Source organism: Genypterus blacodes, unplaced genomic scaffold (assembly GCF_046128005.1).
Source record: "Genypterus blacodes isolate CSIRO-AG114 ecotype Tasmania unplaced genomic scaffold, CSIRO-AGI_Gbla_v1 ptg000143l_1, whole genome shotgun sequence".
Taxonomy (NCBI): Eukaryota; Metazoa; Chordata; class Actinopteri; order Ophidiiformes; family Ophidiidae; genus Genypterus; species Genypterus blacodes.
In genome coordinates this window covers 314,863-338,503 of record NW_027466945.1, presented here as the reverse complement: position 1 = coordinate 338,503, position 23,641 = coordinate 314,863, and the positions used below count along the sequence as shown (strand labels likewise).

The following is a 23,641-nucleotide window of genomic DNA, read 5'->3' as shown; positions in this document are numbered from 1 at the left end:
GGGGAGGGGCGCTGCTGTACCTACAGCTCCAGTAGAGCTCTGGCTCATGAGGAGCTACTCAGAGGGGGCAGCCACAGATAACGTCCATGTAGGGTTAAATCAATAGGATCCAGGCCCACGCAAGAGCTGCAGATCTGTCATCCTATTCTACATAGGATACACCCTCGTTTGAACTCTCTAATCAGATCTAAATGGGAAATCTCGCCAGAAGTCGAGTACATAGACACTTTTGCGTTGAAGGATGTCTCACACTATATGGCCTGTTGCTGGCTCTCAAATATAGAGGAGTTATTTGCATAGGTTAAATATTCCTGCCTTTCACCAGCTTCTGTCGATATCACAGATTTGCTGTTCTGCCATCGTTTTCATCCCACTCCTCCCACATCCTTGTATTGAAGGTGGATAACTGTGAAAGGTTGCTGCTTGAAATTCTTTTCAAAGCGATGTCAAAAAGGAAGTTGTGAATGGTACGAAATCAAAGTAGGAAAAACGCTACCACAATCTTGTCAGCATATACGACGATAACAGAGCTTGTGTGTTTGAGTTGACGATGTGGAGTGTGTGTGGAGGGAAGTCTGTGACACATTCTCTCACATTGAACAACTGAAGAGCCACCTGGACCACCCTTTGATCATAGAAAAACAAAAACCATGAATCAAACGATACAAAACATTTAGCTGCTGTAAAACGTATTTAAATTTCGTTTCGATTCTTGTCCGTCCCTTCAAGGTTACCCGATGGTGCAGGTACCACAGTTTGACACCCACTGGTCTAAAACTGTAAAATGTAACCTATGACAGACAGAGAAGCGTTGCATTCAACTCAGCTGTAATTGTTGAGGCCACAGATAGTTGTGCTGTTATAAAAGACTGCATTGTACTGAACAGGAGCTGAACACATTACACCTTCTATTACATTGTAGTCTTACACTATGGGACTATACCTATATGGCCCCGGCAATCACTGTATTGAATCCACATCACTCTGATACAATGACACACACACACACACACACAAACCTGAACCTTATCAGCTTCACAAAGGGATGTGTAAAAAAGGCTCTCTAATAAAGTGGATGCTTCATATACAAAGAGAGAGATACAGCGGTTTGCTTTGTGAGACTATAACACTAGTTTGCTGCGGCGCTGTCCGTGGTGCTGGACAGCGAATCCGCTCTCACTCCCTTCTCAATCCCCTCTCCCTTTAACATTGTCACTCGGTTAGTGACAACAACATCAACAAAAGGTCCGATCCCAAACTTCATTTTGACACCAGAGTTGATGGGGACTTAACCCGTTCATTTTATGTGTATTTAGTAATTATTGTCAATTAAATTTTGCTTTATGAGTGGAATTAAACGTCCCAAAACTTGAATTGAAGTGATGAGAACAGAAGGATATTACATTTCTCACCGCCATCCTGTCGCTACCTCTCCCTCTCTCACTCTCTCCCTCTCTCTCCCTCTCTCTGCCTCGCTCTCCCTCTCTCTGGTGCGCGTTCACAAACACTAACCTTGGCTCGACGTCAGAGCCTGTGCAGCAGTGCAGTATAATGGGAGCGCAGGCAACCTAGAGCGCCTCATAGGGGGGCTGCATATCGCTGCTGTATCCTCTTTCTCGGCGCTCTCCGGGTTCTCTTGTCCAACCCATCTCCCGCGCCTCGCTCACCGTGTTAGCCCATGCACGGGCTCCCCCCTCCTCGCCGGATCAGTATACCCCTCGACATGGATGTCCCGCTGTCCCTCGCACCGGAGTGTTGTCGTGTCTTATTGGCGCAGTGAGGGAGAAGAAGGAGAAGGGAAAGGAGAAGCAATCATGCCGGGACTGCTAATGGATTTAGGGAAAGCGCAAGTGACCATGCCGTGATCTTGCATATCCAGGGCCACCGTCACCCTGCCTTGCCCAACGACCGTAGAAGAAATACGGGGGAATCGAACCCACGCACCAGGGGATTAAATCACTGTGCTTTTTTTTCAAAACAACATGAAGATTACCTCCCATCATCTGATGATAACCGGTCTTGTTTTCAGGTTCAACCTCAGGCTGATCCCGCTTCTGCTGCTGTTTCTTGGATACTCTCGCGGGATGCCACACGTTTTAAGATTTGGTAAGATACTACTTGTTGTTTATGACATGATAGGATATAGAAGTGTCAACACACGGGGAGACAAATCGCGAAATTCACGAATCACAGCCTGTAGTCGGTGTGTCTAAGACCATTTTCCTTGTCCCGCATTCGCTTTGTTTTAATGAGGAGTTGCTTGTTGGGAATTAGTCTTTACTCTAAGAAACGATGATTTAAGGAATGATAGTGTCCGGGTTGTGTCTTTATAGTGTCCCGATGTCCCATTGGGGTTGATATGGAGCTTTTACCCTGCGACTCTGCTCGTCAGATCTCACTTCCAGGGATCTTGAAAGTGTTGGTGTAACTTTGAAGAGGAATCAACTGACCATTGATTTCGGAATAATCCCTAAATCAGATGATACACCGTAGATTTATGTACAATACCGGGGAATACTTGATCTAGTATCTCTTCCCTTTAACAAAAAAAAAAAAATCTTGGATGGGATCTGTGTTTGCTGAAGCTTTGGGAGTCTTTTGGGATGCAGGGTCGCCTCTTCATCACACCCATGGTCTCCTCTCTCTCTCTCTCATCTCCATCTCCATCTCCATCTCCATCTCCCAACACCTCCACGGCGTTTCCAAACTGCTGACATCCCAACATGTCCTCCGCAGTAAATGTTTACATGTAAACACTACTCTCTGAGTGCGGATCAATCACTTGGATCTGTCACAGGGACCAAATCAATACGCGCCTGCCAGTATTTCTCAACCTCCATTTCGCTAAACCGCTATCGATCGGGAATTCCCGTGGTTTTGCTGATTTATTCTGTTATTGGGGCGGCGATAAAACAGACGGTTCCGGTCTTCAGCTGAGTCACGTTGGGAAGACACATTCCACTCCAACACAGCTGTTAAGTTAAGTGAAATCGACGCATCCATAATAAACCCTCAAACTGGTGTGTGGTCTTAAGTCTTAAGAGTCTTTAGTGATCATCATTCTCTATAGAACTATAGATCTCCGGGCGGATGAAAACATCTCTTTCACATCTCTGCCTCTATATGGGGCGGCGTAACGTAAACGTTTAAAAACCTTCAAACTTTATGTCACTGTGGTGTGTTTTTGTGTTTCGAACGTCACTAAATCGTGGCCTGTCTCGGTTCTTGCCCGGTTGCTTGATTATCTCCGTCTCCTGGCTGCCACTTTGTCGCTCTCAGAGAGGATCCGAGTGACTGGGGAGCCCCTGCTGACAGCGGATGTCATCAATTGTTGACACTACATCCTTACAATCCCCAGTCCTCCCCGCCCGAGGGTCCTGTTTAAGAGTCAGGCTGCGTCCGCATGCACGAGCCGCCGCTATGGCAACGGGGATGAGCTTGTCTTCCTCTTGCATCCTCATTCTCCCCCTCCAACCCGCTCTGATCAGCGATTTTCCCGCGTCTCACACGTTGGGTGACAGACTACCGGGGCGTCGACTCGGTAAATCCCTTTAGTACGGCGAAATTCCCGCTCTGATCATTCGACACAAAAGTTTCCAAGTCCGACCAGTGTGTCTGACTACGTTCCTGGAGGACAAACGGAGAGTAAAGATGGACAGGGTGTGTGTCAGCTGCGTCTCAGAGTCCGCGGATGCTCTCTTCTCTCTTTGATTCCCGATTAAAAGCGAATTTCATCAGTTTCCCATTGATCCGTGAAATTGATCATTATCACAGCCTGCACCTCCACTCGCTCACGCTGACAAACCGGAACAGCGGGGGGGAAGGGGGGGTGTTTCCGGTTGCTCGTCAGGCACGTCCACGTGAGATGAAAGGTGATCCATGTCATCTGGAGATTGAGGTTCTGCGTTTAGGAGCTCAAACACTCTCAGCAGCGCAAGGAACAGCGAGGTGCGTTCACGTGCCTGTTGCTGTTAAAAAAAAGGGTAGGAAAGATGAAAAGACAATGGATTTGTGTTTTAATACAGGTTGATATGCGTCAGTGTAAAGCTTTATAGTCTCTGGTGTGATGCAGTAGGACTCCTGCCAGTGAAGTAGTGTCTGCTTCACAAGTTTCAGGTTGTAAAATGGCTGCATTTCCTGTAGCCAAGAAAAAAAATGGAAATATGCATATTATTCTGCTCACAGCTCCGTTTCTCAGTTTTTCAGCTGCTAAAAGAGAATGATAGATGATATGTGTGTGGGTGTTCTAAAAAAAAAGGTGTGTGTATGTGTGTATGTGTGTGTGTGTGTGTGTGTGTGAGATGACAGCTACAAAAAGGCTTAAGAGACACAATGGGATCCATTGGTCCGTATTCAGTGCATTTCCTGTTCTGTGGGATGTGCTCGCTCAGCACACGGTCCCAGCTGAGCTCAGACTCAATGAAGAGGTCAGCTCCCCGTGGGTCTGTCTGCATCCCTTCACGGACCAAACCGCAGTCTTGTCCAGACAGGGAACTTGCTCTGTACAACCGAAGTTCCCCTGTCAGGCGGTAGACCTTTACACACACACACACACAGCGTGAGAGAGAGACATTCTCACCGTGTCGAGCGACAAGTGTCAGGGAACAAAAACAATGTTCCTGGCCACCAGCAGCTGCATGGAAATAGGCTCAGCTAATTAGCAGGGAGCTGTGACAAATTTGTACATTTTACCTGTAATTGATTTAGTTGGATAATGGAAGAGGATCAGTGTTAAATCAGAGCTGATTCTAATTTAACATTCATTCCACATTCACCTGTTTTGACACTGCTGAATTCCACTTTTCTACACTTTACACGTTACTGTTATCTGCAGAACAGGCCAAATCCATTATCACACACAGGCTTTGCTGATGCTTCCTTCCTTCCTTCCTTCCACCTTCCTTGTTCTTGCTCACCTCCTCTACATATTCATGCTGTGTACTGTGTTTGTTAGATATGAGACATCAGTAAAAGATCAGAGTTGCAGCAGTTATACAAGCTTAGGCTCCTGTGAGATTCTTCCTGAGACTGCAGGAAGATCTTAACCTTTTATAGAAACGGTCGGTCCAAAGGTTCGACTGTTACTTCCCGTTTCCATCCGATTGGAACTTAACGTGGTACAGACGTGTGAAGGCAGCTCACTAGTGACAAGAACCCAAACTTTGGCGAGTGACACTCCAAATATGTATACGATCTCATTTAGGGATGAGTCATCACATCTGCCACTCCAGTGTTGATTGGATTTCCGCATGCCTAGAGGAAGGAATCCCAAACAGAGATAGAGTTTTTTGTCCTGATGACTATAGATGGCCTGCCAGGTTAAGCGATAACGATATCACCGCCATCTTCAGACAAACATTGGCAGCCGTCGCACGTCCCTCGGCTGTCAACTGCTGCTCAGAGCGCTGTTGACTCAAAGACGCTCATTTGTTTGTTTATTTCCCACGTATGTTATTTTTACAGCCTGGGAATATTTATGGGTAAAGCAGAACATTGTTTTTCATTTTGGAAAGTCATTTTTTAGTCTCTCTGGTGAAAGCGCGCGTTATCTAACGACTCGCACAATGCCGTCGCAGGATAAGGTCCTTTATTGCCTTTCTAATATTTAAAACTCTTTTCATCCCCTCGGCTCTGTTATGTTGGTGAAATTACAAGGTTGTTGAGAACAAGCAAGGGTAGAGGGAACAAATTCAAGGGGAGCTCGTAGTTAATTGACTTTATTTGCTTTTTGCTTTCCGCCAGGCGCAATTATCAGCACGGCCGAGTTTAGTTTGGGATTGCGGGAATTATGGATAACACCCTGTGACCTGGCCCGCTGCCAGAGTATTCACAGCAAACACATTTAAACAGGCACAAAGCTGCTTAAAATATTCATGTGTCACTCTGCACCCGCTGTAGCTTATAGAAATACAAAATTATCTCCCCCTGCAAATGATTTCCACGGTTTAAAAATACCCACCGTGGGTATCAAGAACAAAGAGGAGATCTGTCTCACATTAGCATGCAGCGCCACACATGGGCTTGAAGCAGGGAAATATATAGATGGATTTCCAAGACGTGTTTACAATCCGAGTCTTTGAGCGTCTTGCTGTCATGGCTCAGTTGGAAAAGCTCGTTTGATGGTGATTAATTCACGTCTGTGCTACGCTCACCATTTGGAAATGTATTTATATATATATGTGTGTGTGAGAGGTATGGAACTGTAATAGAATCTCTATCTGTGATTCAGTATGTTAAATAAGAAGGACATGTTTGTTGGATACCACTTCATCATCATACGTTGGACATGTGTGACCTGCTTCTTCCTGGCCTTTTTGGTAAACCGATCCGTCTGCATCCCAGCCATGCTTCCCACCCGCATGTCTCCCGTATTGACTGTCATTATTCACAGCCCGTAACGCTGTCGTCGGCACCAGGGGATATCCCGCGGTATCAGCGGGGTCAGGGGTTATATGTGCAATTGTCCCGTGAATCTGTCCCCCGAGAAGAGGGGTGCTGCAAGATGTCTGGCTTTGAGTTGACTGAAGGTCAGCGCTGCAAACACACACGTGGAATAATTGCCGGCGTCCTTAAACACATGTGGACCTGCGTGCTTCTTTACACTCCTATCGAGGGAGACTAGGGGGGATGTTTGAGTCACTGGGAAAGCGTAAGAAATACAGAGTGTGTGAAAAGACAGGGAGAGAACGCGGGCGCGAGCGCGAGCGAGAGAGGAAGTGTGTGTATAAATCGTATAGGAGAAGAATAACTGTGAGTTTGGAGGCCTGCAGATACAGAGTAAAGATAGATTAGTTTGCCTCAGAGCAGTTCACTCTCAGACACCTTAGTTGTGGTCTTTTATTACTGTTTTGTGATTGTTCCTGTGAAGCCAGACTGAGAGGACACACAGTGTGCTGAGGTAATAAAGAAGAAGGGTAAGGAGTTGAAGCCCTACAGCCTGAAACTATACATGTAAATATAGGATTAATAAACAGAAAATTGGGGGGGGAAAAGTGATGATATGCACATAAATTCCATTCCATTTAAATATATGCATCATGTGTTTTTATTAACCTGTCTGTGTTGACTCATTACAATTTGGCTGTCGCACTTCCAGGAGACTGCAAGATGGTGGGAAATAATAAAAAATCAATTTCCTCGCATAGTAATTGTTAAAAAGTAAAAAAAAAAAGAAAAAAAGAGTTGGATGAGCCCTGTGTGGCTCCGTTACAGGTTGGAACTCAAACAGCATGATGTATATGAGGATGAATTAATGTGGAATATTGCGGTGAATTAATGATGACTTCAAACAGCTGCAGGCGGCACTGACATGGAGAAATTAAATCTTTTCAGCTCACATGATTTAAAGATAATATTTACGAGCTTGCATCTTGCGTCGAAACAGTTTCCCAGCGTTTATGTCGTCGTGGAAGCGGCGAAGCAAAGCAAAGCAAAGCAAAGCAAAGCAAAGAAGCCCAGATGTCTCTTCTCCCCCTGTAGCTGCATGTCCAGCTCCTCATGTGGGATCCTGATTGTTCTTGACCAGATGGGAGATGAAACCCCATTATATCTCCCCCCCTCCCCTCTTCCCCCTTCCCCCCTCTCTCTGCCGATGAATGCTGATGTAGCAATTGTTACGCTGAGACCCTCTACAGTCTGAAGTCATTTATAGACATTTTTTAATGAACTCTTTATTGATTTTGTCTTTATTTTCCACCTAGAAATCTAAAGACAGTATGATGACATTTGGCTTTTGGTTTTTTTGGGGGGATTTTTGGCCTTTAGACAGAAAGAAATAAAAGCATAGACATTTAGAAAGATGTTAAAAACATTATCTGGGAAAAAATAGAAAGACATTCCTCATTCTTATGTCTGACAAACCATTTTGTCCTTGAAATGCAGTTGGTGCTTCGCCCTTTCCTGGGGCTGGTGTGTGTGTGTGTGTGTGTTGTTTGTTTACGGCTTTTCAGGAGCTAAATCTGCGAAATGTTCAGTGAAAAGTAAAATTCTGCAGATAACTTTGGAGCGTTAAATGCTGTGGAATGTATTATATGGCCACCGTGCTTTGAAACCTTTAACTTCACACCAGCTTAACTATGGTAATTAAATATTGGAAGTCATTGCCTAGTGGAGAGAATCAAACGAGGCTTGTCTGTGGTTTATTATAGGAGCTGGTGGTCGTACTAATTGGGAGCCAGAGTCAATGTTTGTTATGTTTCTTTCCTTGATGAATACCTGCAGAAGGATTGCACTGATGGCCTTTTAACCTACAGATGCGGTTCTGTTGTAAAATAAGGCTTTTGCCACATCTCGAGAACTGTGTGTGTGTAAACATGCTGTAAAGACACAATCCCAAACCCGCAGAGTCAGGAAACACATTCAAAGGCACACACACACAAACACACACCCCGTAAATGAAAACATTGATGTCCGAACTACATGAGACCCACACATCAGTCGATTACAGAGAGTCACCCCCTCCCGCCGCCCCCCGTCCCTTCCATCACCGCCCGGCCGTTAGCTGTTGTGTGAGGCACCGACCTGGTTAGGAATCAGTGATTCACCTTCATCTCCATCCAGCTGAATAAAACAGGAGGAGGAGGAGGAGGAGGAGGAGGAGGTCGGCTGGCTGAAAGAGAGAAAGGAGAATTCAAGCTCGTATTGACATTCCAACTAGTGGGATGTCTGAATGTTTCTCTGTGTGAACCAAGGACACAGGGGGAAATGGACTCTGTGGGAGGATGAATTGAAGAAAGCTTTCTTAAAAGCGTGTTCTTTGAATCAGCATGACACTCCTTTGTCTCTAAAGCACCAGGGTCTATGCAAAATCTCCCTATCGACACGGCTGAATTCCATTTCTCCGCCCGGTGCTTCCTCTGCTCATAGACTTTCTCTGATAATCTTCAAGCTGCTCTCTAATTCTTCTTTATTGAATTTGTTGACGTGAGAACAGAGGCTAAATATGCACATTAGTGAACCTGGTGTGTGCTTTTGGTAATGTAAACAGGTGAGCGAAGAGAGTCGGTGTCTCGTTGTCATTAGAGGAAAATTATTCATTAGGGGAGAATTTGGCAAAGCTTTAATTTGAAAAACAACATGTTTGGGCTGTAATAGCTTTTGTCAGGGCTCTTTTAAATGCTGCCCACGTCAACGCGCCACAGTTATGTCTTTTGTTTGATGTGACCTAACACACAGTTTGAATTTGAAGATTATGGAGGAATGACTCAAACTAGAACAAGAGTTACAGTCTTGAATAATCTGAATTTAAAGGCAACAAAATGTGACTTTTACTGTAATGAATGGGGTAATATAGTTTGAGATATGTAAGAAAGAGGCTTTAAAGATACCTAAAAGGACATGTTTCCATTCGGTTTGCACAGCAGTTCTCCAATAATGTGTTGAAGCATTGCAATCCCTCTTAAATCTGCCAGTTCCAGCTCAGTGTGCACAGCAGCGCAACAGCAACGGCTAGCAGAAGTGGATCAATATGTCTTTATTTCGTACATTAAAAGCTTCACAGAGGCTGACGTCCCCTTTAGCTGACACAATGAAGGCAATAGTCTCTGTTTCCCCTCAACAGCTACTATTAAAAACAGACCCACGCTCAGCAGCCGCCTCGCCCAGAATGACAAAAGACACTGAATTTCCTGCCCAGCAGGGTGTGAATGAATGTGAGAAATGCCGAAGCGAAGACTAGACGGCAGAACGTTCAGAACATTGCTCGGGATTTTTCCACCGATTCCACTTCTATTGTCTTTTCACATCTATTCTCAATAGATCTTTCCTTATTAGCTGTGAAAGACTGTGCATGCACATTTCAGGAACTCCATTATTCAGTAAATATTTTGCAGTGGTAAGCCTCTGGTTATTTTCCATTCTGAAGTCAGTGTGAAGGTCTCGTCTACTCTCGTCTCTGCCTCTCGCCTACTGAAAGCCTGTGTGTGTTGGTGGAAATTGGCACATTCCTGGAGCAAAGTGTACCGTATCGACGTGAACTCAAAGCGCTGATTATCAAGTAGCTTGTGTACAGGAGTAGCTGATGAACTCAGAGTGGGACCTGACATTTTCCTGCCCGGTAGCTGTGGGAGAGAGCGGAGGATGCAGGTGTCCGTTCAGGTCTAATGGCCCATCCATTCAGTCGTTTAATTGAGTGTCTTTTATCTGCCTCCGGTGACCTCTTTTATTCTCCATTTCTCCGTCTTCATTTCCCTCCCTTTTCTTTCTCCGAGAGCCCCGCCATCGAGCGCTTCCAACCACTTACTCCGGGTACAGACAACGTCGCCATCGCCCGTTGTGTTCTTAACACGTCTGATGGGCAGCGAGGCAACGCTTTCAACATCCAATCAATACTCAACAATACAAACATGGATGTACCTCTCGATTTTATTCTCTTCTCTTCTTTCCCTCCATTTTAATTCTCATTTATCTTTTGCCCTCCGTTGTCCTTCGTCTCTCTTTGCACAGTTTGTCAGCTTGTCTCCTGGTCCTTCGTTTTTTTTCCCTTCGCTTCCCCCTCATCCTCCAGCCGGTGTGTCCTTGCATACAAAGACACGAGTCCTCGTTTGACGCGTGAACTAAACCTCTGTTTCCTGTTGTACTCAAATCAAAGCACATCCTTTCAACCCCCGATTTCATTGACCTTCCCTGAAGTGGAAGATTGTATATTTGAGCACCATGACTTATTTGTGAAACGTTTAACATCTCTGGGAAATGTTCGCTGCAGAAACACAAAAGGCATTTGTCTCAAAGCTTTAAAAGCTGCTGTCTCATCTTCATTACAGCAGAAACGGTCTTTGATGAAGGAGCGTTGATACAATGTGGATGTACAACTATTTTTACTACTTCTGTTGAGGAGGTTATGTATTCACTCACGTCTGCTGGTTGGCTGACAGGTCCTTTGGTTAGTTCCTTAGTTAGTGACATTCAACCTTATTGACATTCCAAAAAGGTGCCGTAACCACTTGGGATGGCGATGATTGACAGGCAAACAAACAGCGATTTCACAAGATGACGTGATGTTCAGGTTATTTTCATGCAAATTAGATCACTGACATGTTTATTTTCTAACTTGACGCATGCCAGAGATAAAGATCAATCCTAATGGAGCCCTGTGCTAAACACACTGAAAAGCCACTAAAAGCTTTTTTAAACCCTCTGTTTAATAAGATACAAATTTGCTCTCTGTTGCCTCAGAAACTGTTTATTTCCTGTGACCTCATAACCTGAAACCCCCGTATTCTTAATTTGAAATATCCTTCTTATCATCATTCCTTTCTCTTTTTCTTCAGTATATTTCTTAGCGCGAGACACAGTTCGTTTACAAACTGGCTAATGTATGCACTCTAATGTGAGCTCTTCAAGTTATTATCATCATCATTATCTTAGCACAGGGAGAGCAGATTCTTTTGGGGAAGTACGCCTGTGTGGTGTGTTTAAGTGCGACAGGGAATTTGTGACATTGCCCCGATCACAATTACTTTAATGGAATGAGGAAACAACCGTGTTTGCTTATTGTTTGTTACTCAGGAATGCTTTTCTGACAGGGAGTGATTAATTTGAGATTTATACGCATACGTTGATGACAACTATGTGAGGCTACATAAATAACCTTGGAATACTGTAGATATTACCATGGAAACAAGGGGCATTTTTGTTATTGAAGTCCAGTACAAACAGAACACACACGAACACACATGAAACACACTGGAAATATTTGTTTACTGACTTTGAACGCATGTCAGATAAAACTCAAATTCAATCAAACTGACCTTCGGAAAATATGCATAAGGGAGAATGCCGGCTTCACGTTTGTCATATTAAATATCTGTCATGCGCTTGATGATTTGTTGTATATTGCTGCTGTCACATTAAAGCAATCTAAGACATTACAACTTTCAAATGTGATGGATGGATTCGTCGATAAGACAATGACTTTGGCACAGCTTTTATGAGCTTTTATTCCATAACTCCAACAATCCCCCTTTTTCATTCCAGGATAAATATGAACATTTGCCAGAATTGCAGCGACAGGGTGATAAAGTTCAAGTTAATATTAGGAACTCCGACAAAAACTTCCTTTAGGGAGGTTTTTACACCAACAAAGGAAATAAGTCAGTTTGTGTTGCTGTGGGGGGCCTGGGGGAGCGAGGACATACCGGCTCTGGACCGGAACGCTTTCTCATGCCGCATGCTTCTCTCATCTTCATCATTTCTCTCCTTCTTTCCCCCATATTTTCATTCCCCTCTGCCTTTCTGTGGCAGAGACACACACACCGGCATACACACACACACACACACACACACCGCCGCTCGCACTCCCTCTGACTCGACGACGTCTCCTGGTGGCCTCGGCAGGTGACAGATGGCGACCTCACAGCGCTAGTCACTGTAAACTGAGTTTTAATCAAGCCTAAGCACGTGTGAGAGATGCTAATTATCCACTGCAGCGTAGGAGAGGCGTGAGTCCAGACTTAAAAAGAACAAGACTGTGCAAGTATGTGTGTGTGCGTGTGTGTGTGTGTGTGAGTGACTGTGTGTGTGTAAGTGTGTGATTCTGGTTTACAATCATTTTCCCAAGTGTGATAGAACCATCATTATTTTCAGTTTTATATCTACATACGTATGGTGCTGCAGCTGTGAAGCATGAGGCGAGATGGATTGGGTGTCTCCAGCGTCCACGTACGCTGCAGCCCTCAAGCATTTCTACTCATTAAAATAAATAAATACAGTTGAGGACTCGTCTAACAGTAACTTTGTTGCCTTAAATCAAACTGCAAACGGAATTTTGTGTGAAAGTAGAAGAAGAGTATAGACTGTTACCCGCTCATACCTCAGCCAAGGCCTTTGCGTTTTCACTGCCGTTGCGGTTGTTTGTCCCTTTGTCGGCGGTACATCTTAAAAGGAACACAGTGTTGATGAGGTTTTTAGGGCTTTTAGCTTTTTTTTCCCCGTTTAGATCAAATGCAACCATGCATGTGCTAAATCGATTCCCCTTAATGACATCCAGAGCCAGGACTTGCATTTATACCTCGCAATTTAAAAGCGTTCTCGTTATCTGGATTCTGCCTCCAGGCGCGTCATTACTTTATTAAAACCTGTGTTTCGTCCTTTCACTCTGGATGACTTTCATCTATTTTTTAAAGAAATAAGAAATAGCTTTTTTGTTTGGGCTCTTATATGAATGTAGCAGGATTTATATTTTTCGTGATGAAAACAGGAAACACCTTGATGCATTTAAGTCTAGAATATGGTAAGACGGGACTTTCTTACAGTTCATTCTACAACAGCAGATTTCAGGCAAACTATCATGTTTATTCGAGGATGACAAAAATCGTTATTTTGTGAAAGGAAATGAAATCAAATGTGCTGTTGTAATTTCATTGTTGCTGGAGACAAAATACAAATGTCCCATTGTCATTTCATGGAGGAAATAAAGCAAAATGCAATTTATCATCAAGGCCATCTGTCCAAAGTCTCTCGTCCACAGATACATTTAGCCAGGATGCGGAATGAAAAGGACTAATTCATTTTCTACACCAAAATAACAACAACAACTCTTGTCTAGTTGTATGTGAGACTACATTCAAATGCGTCCTGTAGGTCCAATAGCATTCGGATGAAAAATACATTCAAAGCATATTTACACCTTATATGAACTTGTGCGTTTTATTATCTGGATAATGAATCTGGATAGAGGTCACATTTTAATGTATGATTAAAAAAAAGGTTATCTTTCTCTTAAGCCTGCGAGGCATTTATGATATTAATGGGGCGATACTGCTTATGGATCGTATGATGGACGATCAACAGTACAGGCACAGTTTAGATCATTAAACTATACGACTGAACAGGTATCTCCTAAACTAAATGACAAAACTACAATTTAAAAACGTTTCATTTATTTATTTATTGTTAAATGACCTCTGGCGGCCCTCCTGCAGTACCCTCGCGGACCACCAGGGGGTCGCGACCCACACTTTAGGAAACACTGATTTATAGTATTGTCACTAGTTATGGACAAAGAATATGACACGTAATCGATTAGCTCTGGATCTGGCGTAGTGATATACTGGACATGCTTGGACAACAGTCACACTCGGAGCATTTCTGTACATTAACATATTAGGTTGGAAAAATAAATTGATAGTAAAATTCTACCTTTACATTGCTGGGAAGAGAAGAATTAGAGAACAGGACTGATTTCCATTTCTTATCTTCAACATTCATTTATTATACAGACATTATGTTCTACATAATGTGCTGCTGACCTCAAAACGAAGTTCATTTTATGTTGTAATTAGGTAAATGAGTCTCTGACTTCATCTTTGCTCCCTTCGCTCTCATTCGAATTCTCTGTCCTCACTGCTCATCAAAATTGATCCCTTCTGAACCCCTCTGCCCATTGTCATTTTAAACAAAATGGTCGTGAAATTGGACATTTCTTCTTGCAGAAGGGCAGATGTTACGTCCCATCAGAGCCAAAGGTCATGAATTAATTCAGGAGGAGGCTCTTTAATGCTCACAGCTGGGGTTGTGAGTGAAGGGCAGAGCTGTGATGGGAAAGACCACATGTTGCTGAATTTCTGGAAAATAAAACCATAAAGTACAAATGTATTCTTCACTGCAGACTCTAGTAATGATTTTTGGGAGATTCTTTTTAATTATAATTATATCTGATAGTGTGAAAAGGCGCTTCAGTTCATTGTTGAAATGGAATGTGTGTCTGCTTCTTGAATTGAGATGAATTTATGATAAATGCTTTCAGATGATTATAGATACTGTCTTTTCAGTGAAGCAAATTAGTGATAAGTTGGTCAAACTTGGTGCAAAAATGTATGATGTAACAAGAGGGGCATTGGTTAGAGCTCATACCCCCACCAAGTCAAACAAGCCTCGACAAAAGTGGTCTTGTTCTGATAGTGTACTGATCCAAAGAAAGAAAGGATAATAATTACAATATCATTATAATAATAGCTCTAAATTCTTATATTTAGCAGTAAGCAGTAGTTTTATATCGTTATATGTCTGTATTGCTTTTGAAGGAATTGCAAGAAACTACATAAAAGCTCCCTCTCTCCCAATGTTAACGATTCATTTAAATATAAATATATATTAAATGGGATATAGATAAGCAGCTTACTTTTAATGAGCTCACCCCCGGACCTCCTGACATTCCGAGTAATCCTGCTGAAACAAACAAAAACATAACCTGCAACTTGTAACGTTCTGTAATTACCTTCTCAACCTCGTACTTCCCCACCGAAATGTTTTGTGAAAATTGAGGCACCGAGGCAAACAAAGTGAAAAAAATAAAACAGCTTATAATAAACAAGTGGAAACGCTGCATTGGCGACGATTCAACGTATTGAGCTCATAGAATTATTAATAAAAAACACGTTTGTTGATTTGTCAGACATATCAATTCTATATTTTATGATTGTTTTCTTGAAGGTTGCCTCATAATTATTACAATATATTTGTACTAAATGGGATAACACGAGTAAAAGGATTCCTCTAATGTCGAATCTCTCTCTCTCTCTCTCTCTCTCTCTCTCTCTCTCTCTCTCTCTCTCTCTCTGCTCCCTTTGTCTCTGTGTACAACACTAATACTACAAAGGCATCTACCGGTCTCGCGCTGTGTTTCTATGTTTACGTAAGCATGTATTTTTCACCCCAGGAACAGGAAGCCTGTCTTCTGTGTTCCTTTTTTGTATTCGTGCATTTGCCTTTGAATATTTATGCCACGGCTGTAACTGCGGAATTCACCGTGAAATACGTCTTTCTACAAAATAGTTCTTTCTTACTCTCTTACACCATCATAGATCACAGCAGAGTCTAGCTGTGCCCTTATGTTTCTTTAAGTAGCTTTTTTCATCTCTGGAGCAGACCGTTATTGCTGTATCCCGTGTGTGTGTGTGTGTGTGTGTGTGTGTGTGTGTGTGTGTGTGTGTGTGTGTGTGTGTGTTGCTCTTTCCATGAAGAGTCGGTAGCTGTTTCGGTGAAGAGTTTCTCTATCTCAAGAGCAGGTCCATATTTCTGCGAAAATGAATGTGCACGGGTGTATCTACGTGTCATAGTGTGTGTGCGTCTCCTTTTTTCCGTGTGTGTGTGTGTGTGTGTGTGTGTGCTCAGTGCTTATACATCTCATTTTCACGGTGGTTGGTGTTTCTTTTCAGTCGCGTTCTCAATTTGCAAGCGGTGGAGAGGCAGGAAAAACTGCGAGCAGACACAAGTCATTTGGGACTTCCACGGTTCCAGGCCTGTGGAAGTGTACTCACAGTTTGCCACAATTAGTACCAAAAGGGGCCCCTGCTTGACAAATTAGCACAGAAAATGTCAGGCGGTAGTTTAGCACATCCACAATGAGTCCTTGCAAATTAGCACATATTCTGAGGAGGGTGCTGGCACGTTATTATGAATAGAGAGTGCCTGGCAAATTTGCACATCTGTTGCCAGCGCTCAGAATTAATACATGTTATATGATCACCGGCTTCCCACTCGGAGCTAGGTCAGGGAAGAGATTGGTGGCACACATTTCTAAATCAGGAACTCGCGTGTGTGTGTGCGTGTATGTGTGTGTGCCTACGCTTATTATAGGAGATTGATGAGATTGATCTTTTGGCACTGGCGGAGCTAATTATTACCCTGAGTGTAAGTGAAGTCAGATTTGGGCTTTAAATTCTCACATCAGTCACACTTTCCTTGGAGTCACGTTGCGTCTTACCTGACAGGCATCTGTGTTTGTGTGTGTGTGTGTGTGCGAGAGTGTGTGCGAGAGTGTGGGTATACAAGTGTTTTGTGTGTACGTAAGTGTGGGTGACTCAGCCTGAGGATTAGCGTCCAGGACTGGCAGGTGACACTCCAGTCAGGCAACAAGAGGCTTTGGAGTGATGGGAGCAACCAGCGAACCTGCTCAGATGAATGTTTCAATGATTAGAACATACACAGCAAATGTGATATTTTGGGCTATTTATGGCTCATATTATTATTATTATTATACTTGTCAAAGTGTAGAATCATTTCATATATGATTTGTCCATTTTAATATTTTTTCAATTTAATGTTAAAAAATGACTCTAATTTGAAACTAAACTTAAATCTTGATGTCGCTTTTGCAGGCTTTGTGTTGTATGGTTGTATGGTTATTTTTTAGTCCGTGTGGGGAATTTTCAAATCAATTCAATTCAATCATGAACTTGATGTAAATTATTACATTTGTCAAAAAAATAAAAAATTGTAACTTGACCTTTGCCCCCATCACCAAAGCTGCCAACTCATTTTCAGGGGAGTTGTTACAGACAGGTACATTTGTTGCTAAAAGTTGCCAAATGACGCTGTTACGTCATTACACAACAATGTAAAGCTGCATTAATGACATTGATTTGAAAATAGTTTCTTTAGATTTCTTTAAATTCTTTAGAGAGGTGTGCATTTCAGCGCTGTAGTCACTTTTAAAAAGTTGCTTAAAGTTACCAAATACATTTTAAAGGTAGTAGTTATTTGTTGCTAGGTGCTTTTTGAAAAACAAGTTGCCTGGGTAGATATAGTTGCTCAATATAGCAACAAAATTGCAAGGTTGCCAACAGTGTCTATCACACAGAGACAGACAGCCGAGTGGAGCAGAGGAGAGATATGGAGATAATGATGTAACCCTGTTGCCTATACATGATGTCGTCAGATTTCTACATCATACAGGCATTAAAAGAGATGAAAGTGTGTGTTCTGGGATGCACAAAGCGATGAAGAGTCGGGTGGCAGTACTGGCAAGAACCTCAATCTACTGTCATCAGGGTTTAACGCTGGTATGGTGTAGAAATTAGAAACCTTTGACATCGTGTAGAGCAAATGATGTCTTTAAACGGTGTAGCACCACAGAATACTTTGTTAATGTTGACAATTGTATTAGGGAGCTTTTATTGCTGAATCTTTCATTACCCTTCAGAGAATTGCTCCATACATATTGCATGTTGTTTGTGAATGTGAGCATTATATAGCCTAGTGCAGCTTTTGTGTTTATGGTTGTGTACGGATGCAGAGAGTACCGTATGGACACATCTATACTTCCCTAATGTTTATTCAATGTTTGTGTGACATCACCATTGCCGTATCCCATGACTGGGTCACATTTGTGGGGCTCTTCAGGGTGGAAAGCGAGCACAAAGCGAGCACTGGCCCTTGTTCAGTGTAGGAAGGTCAGTCCACCGCTGCGGGAGCTTCAGATTAATGGCCGGGGGCGGTGACTCTCCACAGGTCTTCATGCATCATGCACCATTCACCGCCAAACATGTCAAGGAGCGTTCCCATTGGGAATTTTCGGCGATATTTACAGAGCATTTCCATCACTGTTGGACCAATTCTCCTGCCTCCTGTTTGTTTGGGCCGATCCTCAGCAGGTTCAAAGAGAGAGGGATAGAGAAAGAGGGCAGAAGGTCAGGGTGAGCAAGGTGGAGGCCTTCTACAGTAAGTATAGCGACTGAATGTGCATACCTGGGCAACTTGTCCTAGCTACAGGGGTACTGAGCTGTTACCATGGCACCCACCTTACAAACCACTACAATCCTGCTGCAGCACCACTGGTCATTAGTCACAGAGACAGACTGTCCGTACTATCACAAGGCCCGCTCTCCACCAATTAGCTGCTCAGATTCCAAAACAGTCGATGCCCCTCCACCATAGCATAGATGCACGAGTCTCCATGGCAACACATCCAACTCCCATCGCTCTATCTAGTGCTGAGCATCCTTGAGTAGATAGAGCTAATTGTATTTTCATTTATAGTCTGGTAATTAACCCTGAAGTACTTTGGGCTCCCTGCTGTTACATAAACTGATAGAAAAAAGAACATTGTGATAGAAGAAATACTTAGAAATAGACAGTTGTCACAGCAATTTAAAATTTGTTAAGCACAACATATTTGCTTTTTTTTTTTTTAATGATTTTTCCTTGCGCTTACATGTACATGTTTTAAGTACAGGGCATTATGTGTACTATAATGTTCTTCCACAGTGATAGTTATTATTGTGTAAGACCCATAATTGTAAATAGCAGTAACAGAACATAGTTTAATGTCCAAATCATAAAAAAGCAGATAATTAGAGTCATAAAGTGAGATTGTCAGTGACATAAAATTGTCAGTGACAGAGAAAATGGAGGACATATATAATGGGCAACAATTTTGATGATCAGCTATTGAATTTATTTAATTCCCCTTCATTTCTGTTGGTAATAAGGATAATTAGGTTACTATTACGTTTAATCCGAATTTCAAATGATTTATTGTGGAAAAACATGTAAATGGTTGAGAGGTACCATGCAGGAGCCAGACTACATTAACTCTCTCTCTCTCTCTCTCTCTCTCTCTCTCTCTCTCTCTCTCTCTCTCTCTCTCGCTCGCGTTCACATCACCCGACCTGTTTTCTTGTCATAGTGATTATCCAGCTCGTAAGTCACTCACAGCTTTCATTTACTCCATAATTCACATCAGCCCCAATGACGGAGGTTCCATAATTCACATGCTCACTGATTATCTGAGCTGTAACTCATGCACCTGCAATCATTCGGACCCCCGAAACCAGGATGTGAGGGGAGGGCGGAGAGGAACCTACACACATTACCACCTTAACATCTGAATAATGTATTTTCAAAATTCAGAACATCCGGTAGAGAAGCAATTTTACCTCAGATTTATAACACAGCAAAAGCCATTTTTATTTCATTTATTTATTTATATTCATTAGGAACCCTTTAAGCATTCATTTGAACGTTTCTGCTCCTCTGATCTCTGAAAAGATTCTGATGCCTTTCCAGCCATACTTGTCTAAATGAACAGTGTTAGGGCATAAATTAATCTCATTATGCTCATATTCAAACTCAACTAAACAGGCCAGCGGAGCTCAGCCTGCTCCCTGTGGGAACTCGTTAAATTATCATCCATGAGGTCAGACCGCCATGATTCCTATCATCTTTAATGGTGATTCTCAGGTGTCTTATTTTCGAGATTAATGCGCCTTTTCAGTGGAATGACAAGCAAGTGAACAAGCAGCAGATAAATCATGTTCCCTCTATAAAAAATTCAGTGTCAGGCAATACAATACTCCTGTGTTTGTGATTAGGACCGCAATTTGATGTAACATCGACAAATAAACAGGATTCTACGACGTGTAGTGTGATCACAGTTTGAGCTGAGTCCTCAGACTGAGGAAATGCAAGAGGAAGAAGCATCCTCCAGTTAAGACCTTTTTCATGGCTGATTAAATCAATTTATAATTGCATAATTTAGGTCTGTTACTTCAAGTAGGCATCCTTCAATTTGTGCCTATTTCAGTCGCAGCAAGGTGTATGCTAAAATCAATTTGTTGCCTTAATTGTTGAGTAATTGAAGTTTTGAAGTGCATGCAAACATATTGAGTAAAACATAAATCCTGTATCATACATCATACTGATTTGCAGGTTCTTATTTTCATTTAGGGTCTGAATTAGAAGGCTGCTTTAGAAGCAAGGCTTAAATGTGCAAAACCCTTACCCCAAATATGGATGGATGCATGCATGGAACGTATGGATCCACTTCCATTCAACCTTATTGCAACAGCATTGTGCATACTGAGTCAAAACAGGCAGTTTTAATCACCATCCCTTTAAAGCCACTCGCTCAAAACCCTCCTGATGTTATGCATCATGGGGGATTGTGGCCAAAGTCCCCCTCACTGGCCTCATGCTTAGTTTGTGCGTCTGGCCGTGTGTACGAGCAGTAAACTCAAACACGTTACGTGTTGATGTAGACATGTTACAGAACAGACACAGAGGCAATTCAGGACCTGTAGCCTTTTCAGGATTCTATAATCACAGAATTTACCGCAAATTCAACAAAACTGCTGCATTTTGCTGCATTATTGAGTGGGAAATAACAGATATTAACGTTTCTCTTTGTTTCTTTATTTTCATACACACATTTACATACTGGCAGAGTGAAGTGGAGAGCAGCAGTGACATTACTAGGTGAGGGCTCTTCTGGAGGAGCACTATTAAAGCAACAGGGGCGCACAAAGTAGTTCAGAGGGTTTCTTTCCCTCTTCTATAAGCGGATTATCATGCTGAAATATTGAAATTTGTATGGCTTTTGTAAACATTTTTTTACAGATAAGATCTAAAATTTACTTTGTTCATCTAAACTACCTAATGTTAGGTGATGATTGATGACAATGTCAGAAATTGTAATCCTCGTGACACAGGAAAATAAGGTTGTTCTATGCACATTGTTTGTGTTGCCATGTAGACCAATTTGAACTTCGTGGATGCACAGAAAAATCAGTGATTTTGATTGCAAATATCATAAAATGTCACCACAACCTGGCCAGCTTTTGTTTTAGTAGGCCTACTTCCTGTCCCAAAAGGAAATATCTTATTTTGAAATGGATTTAAGGCCGTAGTTACTAGTGTGAGTTTGATTGCCAAAACAAAAACGCTGTAGTTTGCTAAATTTACGTTTGTAGATTATGACACAGCAAAGACGTCACAATGTGGGTTTATCCTGAAAGCATGGTTGCAATTATTGTGAGTAATACTTTGTTCTCAAAATGTGGTTGCTTATGGTTGCAGAAAGGAAAATTAACAAAGTGACTGTCGACTGGAAATGCCACTATCCACACTTACAACGCTGTGCTACGCCATGAATACCTGCGCGTTGAGATGTGAACGTGAACGCCACATGAATCACACACCACCGCTTTCTTGTTACTAAACATTTAATGGCGACAGTTTGTGTAGGTGGCTTGGGGTGAACTGAACTGCTGAATGTAGCCGTGAACGCACCAGTCAGCTCAGTGAGGAATGAGTTTCTCTGCTTCTCCACACACAATTTTGATTATCTTCGCACTTTTGTGAAATTTATGCTGTGAAATGGAAAATAATGCAGTAAATATGCTGTTGTTTGTGATATTGGTCAGACAATACAACGTTTGAGCTCTTTTGAAGCAGGCTGAAGTCTTTTATCCGGCTTTCTTTTTGGCAACTCTTTTCACTCTGTCATTCCCTGCTGCTGGACTATTGTAAAGAAACTACTACAGCATAAAGTATGAAACCACAATATGTTTCTGTGCGACATGACAGTGACAAATCTGAGCTCCCTAAGCTGATGACATCTTTACCTACTGCAGCCTCTTTCCTCCCTCTCCCTATATGACTACCTGCTACAGCCACACACGCTATTTATAGCCGCCATGTTGACTACTGACTGCATTGCTCTCTAGCCGTTTCTCGACTCTTTTAAAAACACATCACTCTCTGTCTTCTTCAGTCTTTTTCACTTTACTTTTCTCTCAGTAATTGAATCACTAAACAGGCTTTAAACTTCTTCAGCTTGGATTTTGTCAAACTGCCTCGGTCCTTTGAGAGGACGGGGAGCCGTGGTTTGACTCCTGAACTCGGCTCTTGTAGCCTAGTGTGTTTCTCAGAGCTGCTCTCAGGCCTCTTTCATCTTTCTCCCCTCATCTTTTCTCTTTTAACTTTGAATTCTGCAAAGCTTCCTCAGGATTTAGTCCGCTCTCGGAGGTGTACTCGCTTTTGGATCAAGCGCTTGCATTTTTTATTATGTTTATTTGGAAAGTTTTGAAGTATTTGTTTGAAATATTCTCACACTCCAGCATATTTACAGGAGCTACACAACCAGGCAAATAATTAATGTGGAACTATAATGTCATCATTCTCACTGACCCCATTTAGAGCTAAATATACAGAGTTACCAGTTATACACCTGCGCCTGTAGTCTAAAGATATTTTTAAAATTCTGCCTCTTTAAATTTGGCTTATTTGTCACCCAGAAAGCTGCGCAGGCAATCAGGTTCACTACTAGTGGATGGACAAGGAGGTCAATTCATGTTATCTACATTGAAAACGTATTCTGTTTCTCAATGTTTCCTATAAACAAAAGAAAGGCAGAGTTTTTGTTCTGTTTAGTTGAATACATACAGAACTCTAACCACTTTTGTTAACCTTTAAATAATGAACAATCTGAAGGGGTTTGTTAGTTTTGCGGTAGATTGATAATAAGTATTGTGGAGTAATTATCATTTAACCAACAGGTAACAATATTTCTCATGCGGGCACAGCGTGGTACTGGTGGTTGTCCATTAAAGCATAAAAACAGTAAGAGTGCAATAAAAAATCAGTAACAACAGAGGATAATTTGAATCTCTGAGCATTTGTGCTTGATGAGTGTGACTAATGATTTAATCGTGTTTCACTCAGTAATGCTGCTACAATATAGTCTTGTCTACTCATGCACAAAAATGAAAACATTCACTAGTTGTCACACCTGTCCCCTTCAGTGCATTACTGCTATTTCTTTTCATTCTTTGATGTTTTGCACTCACGTCTGTTGCCCCAAACCTTGTTTTTCTTTGCCCTCATCTCTTTTGAGGATTCCAGAAATCAATGGGACAAATAGAGGAGTGAACTTTTCTGTCAAGGCTGAGCGAGGGAGCCAAGGAAGGGCAGCCACCCCTGAACTTACCTCCCTACCTGACTAATTGCCTTTAATTACACCAGCCACCATCGCGGAATGCAAATAAGCCTAAAACCGCACTGTAAATCTATTTCATCCCAGTGTGTAGCTGAGCGATGTAAAGCAGAGAACACCCAGGGCATGAGCCAAATGTAGAGTCTAAAT

The 23,641-nt window shown here is 42.3% G+C and overlaps 1 protein-coding gene across 1 annotated transcript in view; it reads left to right on the top strand.

The window, feature by feature from the left end:
- Positions 1–23,641, top strand: part of LOC143012247 (glutamate receptor ionotropic, kainate 2-like) — a 133,328-nt gene that overhangs the window by 60,587 nt on the left and 49,100 nt on the right. The gene's annotated exons all lie outside the window — the stretch shown is intronic.